At 37.9% G+C, this 6,984-nt stretch overlaps 1 long non-coding RNA gene across 3 annotated transcripts; it reads left to right on the top strand.

The window, feature by feature from the left end:
• Positions 1–4,478: 4,478 nt before the first annotated feature.
• Positions 4,479–6,693, top strand: LOC117613621. 3 transcript variants are annotated; one of them, XR_004583756.1, is made up of 5 exons: positions 4,479–4,806; positions 5,715–5,905; positions 6,003–6,059; positions 6,211–6,438; positions 6,529–6,693. It is a non-coding gene; the product is annotated as an uncharacterized LOC117613621 (long non-coding RNA). The 3 variants fall into 3 exon arrangements; XR_004583755.1 differs by having other exon boundaries at positions 5,707–5,905; XR_004583754.1 differs by having other exon boundaries at positions 4,480–4,806; positions 5,710–5,905.
• The last annotated feature ends 291 nt before the right edge of the window (positions 6,694–6,984 follow it).

Raw genomic sequence — 6,984 nt, 5'->3', positions numbered from 1 at the left:
TCAATCTCATAATCTATGGACATTAAAACAAATGCATAATCAATTACACTTACATCTCCTTTCAGCCAACCATCAGCTTTCACGAGGGAAGCCAAGAATTCAATCTCGGCTTCCACGTTTCCAAATTGCATCACCAAACTATGAATAAAAAACAGTTTTAGAAAATGGCCAATATTAAAAATTATATACAGTCATGCTTCTATCTTATAATTGCAAGGGACTTACTTTGGGCCCTGGCGCCATTCCCAACAAAGTTTCAGCAAATTCACCAGATCATCATGGGGAATCCCCTTCATTGGGTCTAACGTCTTCAGTCCGGTTGTCTGTGCCGCAGTTTTTGGAACCAATTCACTGGCTTCAATGATCTTCCACTTCAGAATGATCCTCTTCCTTTTCCTTAATTGGACCCCTTGTGCGGAAGCTTTACCGTTATGATTCAACCAGACGTTCAACTTAGATAGCACAGCTGTGTGTTGATCCAAATCAATGTCCCGGATACTAAACTCAAGCTGTGGCCCCTCCGTGCTCTCGCCAATGTCACCCCCAAGCAACATGACTTCATTATCTTCTTTCTCGCATTGGTTTGTTTGCACTTCCTTTTCCTCCCTTCTTTGTCTTTTCACTTCCTTGGCCTCCCTTTTTTTCCTTTGCAGTTTCCCTCCCTTACTGCTCTTTCTTTTCAGTTCCTCTCCCTCACTGCTCTGTCTTTGGCCTTTTTTTCCTTTGCTACTTTTTACTTGCACTTGCTCTCCTTCACTTGTTTTCCTTTGCCCTTCCTCTACCTCACTTGGTTTTCCTTGCACTTCACCCCCTTCAATCCCCTCCTCTTCCTTTTCCTCTCCCTCATTTGTATTACTTGGCCCTTCTCCCCCTTCAATCCCCTCCTCTTCCTTTTCCTCTCCCTCATTTCTATAACTTGGCCCTTCACCCCCTTGAATCCCTTCATCTTCCTTTTCCTCCCCCTCATTTATGTTACTTGGCCCTTCATCCTGTTGAAGTAGGTCATCCATTTCAGCATATCCCTTAAATAGATGTGAGACGACACAGCGATTCGTCCTCTGTTTCAGTAAAGCTAGGTCCCTCCTTACTTCCTGCTCAAACTGAGGACCTAAACATCGGTCCAACAGTTTTTCCATCCGTATGACCTTTAAGTGAAGGACGTCTTTTTCCTGCTTCACTTGAAACAACTCGGACCTCAAGAAGCTTACCACCTTGTTCAACTCATCAAGATCACCACATGAAGAAGGAATTGACTCTGCCGAGACAACAGCAGGGCGATCCTGTGGCCAACTCCAATATGGCTGTCTCATTTCCTCTTCACTCGGACATAGCGACCGCAACTGAACTGACTGTTTCAGAATACAGACAATAGTCATATTAAATCATTCTACTTTATAATTTCATTCAATCTTATCAATAGTTCCAAGGGCTGCAAACCAAACCTCTTTGCTCTGGAAAAAATAATTGTTCAACTTTCTCATCTCTGGAACAGACGTAGTAGTTCTCCATCGCAAAATACGCGGAACAGCGGTCGGATCAACAACCTTGCAGTAATTCAGGTCCGCCATTCTTGGAATTAATTCATATACCCAAATCTACACAATTCACAGGACAAAAGTCAATATTTATGTTTTAAAGAAAAACAAAACATAACTGACATGAACATTATTACCATGTACCTGGAAAGCATACGTGAAACCTTTAAAACTCCAGCCACTCCTTTGCGCTTCACCATGCTTATCCTTCTTGCCCTTCTCATTTCTCCGGCTTGTTCCCGTTACCTTACTTTTCCCCTTCCCTCTTCCCTCTTCATTTTCAATGCTTTTCACATACTTTGTTGGTGCAGAAAATAGACTGTCTTGGGTTTTGTCAAAGGACACCGAACCCCACGGATACCTGTTGAACGCATCCAAGTCCTCTACAAGGGTCAGGTAATTTAGATTGATGTTCAAATGTTTGTCCCTTCCCAAAACCACTAACTCAGCAAAGTAAACAAGAGCTAGCTTGTAGATGTCATCTTCCTCTGTGCACCTCAGAAATGCTTCTTCTAAAGCATTGCATGTAATTCCTTCGTCTATAAAATATCTTTGCTGAAGTCTGATTTCATCACTCTCTCCACTGGAAAGTTCAGGCACTTCCCCAAAACGAAGCCCTGTGATCAAACAGAAATCCTGACGAGTGAACTGAGCAACGTCACACCCTAATAAGAAACTCAGTCCATCCAAGTCTTTCACACCCTGCCCCGCTACTCTACGCAACACAGCCCCATGCACAATCTGCCCGCTAAACTGAATCTTATCTATATTCAGAAGATGGCCAAAGCATGATGTCTTGAATTGTTCTAATTGTTCAGCACTCAACTTCGCTCGAATTGCAGCTAGAGATGAATTTGCATGTGAGCAGTTGTTCACCCGTGACGAATATGCCTCTGCCTCTGGCCATACCAGCTCCACGTTGGATCCCATTTCCTCAAATACAATGTGAAATAACGTGAACACATATACTACCACGTATTTGCACAATCACAACTAGTCAACCAGGCACATTACAAATTTTACAAAGTACATGAGCATAGGGATTACTGATCACAGGCTTTAACATCATCAACGCAATGTGACACATTTTGTGCAAATACATGTTAATGCAATGCTTATGTGAATTACAAACAATTTCACCTGTTTTATTTATGGATCCATACTCGTGTGAGTGCAATCTAGGCAAGTTCTGCACTTCACACACATCACAATTATTGTCATTTCATACACAACACAAACTACATAAATAAGAAATATAGTGGAAGGAAGCAAAGCAAAGCATCTACTCTGCTATCTGCTTGCTAAGCAATTGTCAGATTTCATCTTTCTTTCTAGCTTTTTCTTCAGTCATCCACAATCGTCATAGATCAACCTTTATTTCAAATGCTTTGCACTTTTATTCATCAGTTTATCATTATCTGTTCTCATTTATCATAGCCAAATTTAGTAACAAATGAAATACTATTTATTTCAAATAATATATAAATTCTAGCGCCAGAGAGGTACTCTGCACTCTGCACTCTGCACTGCTTCAAATGTGGAAGTTTTTGAGGGCCTCCTCCAATTCAACACCATTATCTTATTCATATCATTATTGACATGTTATTGACATGTGATTGACTTTATTTTCATTCGTTTTTTAACATATACCCAAGCAACAATTAACATGCAATTCAAGCACAAAGAAGAGATGCCAAATCCAACAACATTGATGGTACAAATTGGGGAAAACCATTACTCTAACCCCAAACTCAAATTCCATAAATTACTCATCAAATGCTTTGCACTTCTATTCATGAGTTTATTATTATCTTTTCTCATGTTTCTCAGGCAAATTTAGTAACAGAGGAAATCATATTTATTTGAAAAAATATATATATATACATATTCTAGCGCCAGAGAGATAATCTGCACTATGCACTGCTTCAAATGTGGAAGGTTTTGAGGGCCTCCTCCAATTCAACACCATTATCTATTCACATCATTATTGACATGTTAGTCACTTGTTATTGACTTGATTTTCATTATTTTTTTAACATATACCCAAGCAAAAATTAACATGCAACTGAAGCACAACTTCCAGATGCCAAATCTAACAACATTTATGGTACAAATTGGGGAAAACCATTACTCTAACCCTAAACTCAAATTCCATAAATTACTCACCAAATGCTGGTTATTGCAAGCCGTCTGTGTGGGGTGTTTCTGTTTCTTTGCTCCACAAATGGAACCTACCACTTCCAACGAATACAGCTTCTCTCCTTCCCCTTCAACTGCTTCGCCCCTTCACTGATTTGGAATCCACACTTTTCCCCTTCTACTCAAAATAACTACTTTTTCAGGGTCTGGAGAACGTGAGTGGCGAATCGTTGCCTTCAACTGTCGTTAGCCGTTGCCTTCATTGGTTTCTCAGACCTCTGGGTTTTAGAGAGAGAGTGTTTTCTGTTCAGACTTCGAGTTTGCCTCTTCTGCTTCTTTTTCGGTCCTGTTTCCCTCTTCTTCTTCTTTTGGACGTGCTGGATATTCAATTCGGGTTTGGGTTCCCCACCTACCCAATTGTGAAACTTAATCTCAATTCTCCCCAGCGCTTGGATTGATCTGATGGCTATAAACTGAACCCCTTATAACTTACCCCTTATAACTTAGCCCTCATTATAGTCTAAGCGTATCTGTAGACCCACATATATTTTGTTGGGCTTCGGCCCACCTTCTATACCACTTTACATTACAATATGAAGAGGGAGGTTATCCAATGAGAAAAGCTACACGAGAACATTGTTGGATATAATCCAACGACTCCGAGAAAAGCAATTGTAAATGAAACAGTTGTACTAGAATGAGTCCCTCAACTTGTTCTCTCTCCTCCCTCCTAGCTGTTCAACTTTTTCACGTTCCCCCTCTTCTTTCTCTGCCCTCTCAGTTTCTCTCCTTTCAAACTCCTCCTCTGTATTTCTCTCTCAGTTTCTCCGCGTGGATCTCCCTCGTCCTCCTCCTCGTCTCTCTCTCTCTCTCTCTCTCTCTCTCTCTCTCTCTCTCTCTCTCTTCCCTTTCCCTATCAAAATTCAAAAATCGAGGCCAAAAAGCCCTATTTACTACTCTCATTTGATATCTCTTTCATTTTCCTCTTCGTTGTGTCCCTCTCTTTTCGTGGTGGTGAAGGGAAAGGTAGTAATCTGCCAAAGTCATACTGCTGCTCAAAGATTGGATTTTTACTGCTACCCATCTGGTTGTTCCTGCCATTCTCTATCTGCATCAATATCTTTAATTATGAGTATGACTTGTTTTTTTTCATTTTTGACTACTTGTTTTTCAATTTTCTTTTCTTCATTAATTAATTTAGTCTGTTTGGTTTTGGTTCGATTTTGTCCTCTTTAATTAAATTTGGCAAGGCCTTGTTTAAGATTGTAATTGGCTTTGAGATTGGACAAAGGTTGTCTTTCGTGATTCTGTGAAAGTTAGTAATCAAGGTTTTAAAAAAATCTTAATCTATAAGTGTATGTATAGTTATCCAGTCTATGATTAAATGGATGATTATGATTGGTATTGGTTGTTGTGATTGCCTTAATTGCTATGGTTGCTGTGATTGCTGAAAAAATATGTGCAACTAAATGTCTTTGGCTATTAAAATGAGAAAATAGATAACCCCACCCAATTGGGTTTTTTATTATGGATTTTTGTCTACTGTTTGGCTTTCTAATGCTCTCCTTCGTTCTCTACGCAGGTTGTTTTTCCCCTCCAATTTGCATTTGCATTGCAAAATTATTAAGATGAGAACAAATATTTGAGTTTATTGTTTTTAAGATTGAATTTCGTTAATTGTGTTTATTTTGAGTTGAGTTCTTCTCTTGAGTTTTAAGTTTTTTATTGCCTTGTTTCAACTTCTTGATGTATAAAAAAAATTGGAAAAATTTATTTTTATCCAAATTCTATTACTTGGAGGAGGTATACAATGTACACACATGCTACTTGGTCTTCTAATGTATTCTTGACATTTGTCTAAGTTTTCCTCTGTTATTTCTACATCATAATAAACTCATGTTCTCTGTTTACTCATGAGTTCAGAGAAAATTCTCAATTTGGCTTACTTTCTTATTTTTGACATCAGATTTTACCAGAATTGGCTTCTTCATACTTTTCCTACCTTAATTTTATTTTACTTTTATCACTGAAGTAGTGCAGGGAAAAGTTTGGAGAAGTTGATGGAGGCAAGTGTTGAGAGAGAGCAGATACTTGTGGACTAATTGCAGGAAAGCATTCAAAGTCTTGAAAGGCAGTCCTCACCGGCGGAAGAATTGTCCCAGATTTTGAAAAGAGCAAATAATTTCTTGCATTTTGTGTTGCAGAATGCACCTGTTGTTATTGGTCATCAGGTAACTCACTGATACATTGTAAATCCTATGTTTATGTTTAAAATGACCTCATTGATCACTTTTGAAAATTATTTTTGTTGATAATTTCTTATTTTAGGATAAAGAATTGCTGTATGGGTTTATCTATAATCACTTCCCAAGTTTGCAAGAGGAGGTAATTGATTGCCATTGAAGTTCTTATTCAAGGTTTGATAGGATTGATGTATAATTTCAATGTAATTTAAAAGGAGGTAATTACTGCCTTGCTTAAGTGACACTCTGACACCAAACCACCTTAATTATATTATGTTCTGTCCTCTTGCCAGCACATTATAGGAAGAACAGATGTTGAGATTTTTACCGGGGCAGGTGTTAAGGAATCTCAAGACTTCAAGAAGGAGGTTCTGGAAAAAAGGTTACCTGCAAAAAGGGAGATTACATTTGAGACACCATTATTTGGGTCAAAAACATTTTTGATAAATGTGGAGCCCGTCTTCAGCAAGGCATGAGAGACATTTGGTATAAATTACATGGGGATGGATGTCACTGATCAGGTAGTTGCATTTTGTATGTTTTAGAGTTCAATTCAAGACTTTTCTTTTGATCACTAAAGGGTATTTGTGTTTCTTCTGCACAAACAACAGGCGAGGAAAAAGAGAAAAGATGGCAAAGCTTAGGGAGGAAATCGCCGTCCAAAAAGCCAAGGAACTTATAGTAATTTTATGTATATTTTTATAATTTTAAAAAATTATAAATTTTACAAGTAATGCAATAAAATAATAGACAAATGACACAAGTCAGAATCTCAATGCTGTAGCATCACTTGTTTGTCACCAAAATATGTTTAGTAAAAGCTTTAAAAGGATTCACTCGAGCTTCAACATCGCTTCATCTACTATTCAATAAAGCTTCAAAATATTATTTTTATTTTTTGACTAAGAAGTCTTCATTAGTATTTTTGTGAATTTTTTAGGATGAACTCAAAAGACGTAGAAAGTGTCAAATTGAGTTTGTAGAAATTTTTTGGTGTATTTTTATGCTATTTAATGAATTATTATGATTTTTGAAAGTTAAAGCATTAAAAAATAGTAATAAACGAA

Source organism: Prunus dulcis, unplaced genomic scaffold (genome assembly GCF_902201215.1).
Source record: "Prunus dulcis unplaced genomic scaffold, ALMONDv2, whole genome shotgun sequence".
NCBI lineage: Eukaryota > Viridiplantae > Streptophyta > Magnoliopsida > Rosales > Rosaceae > Prunus > Prunus dulcis.
This window is presented reverse-complemented; position numbering and strand designations above follow the sequence as displayed.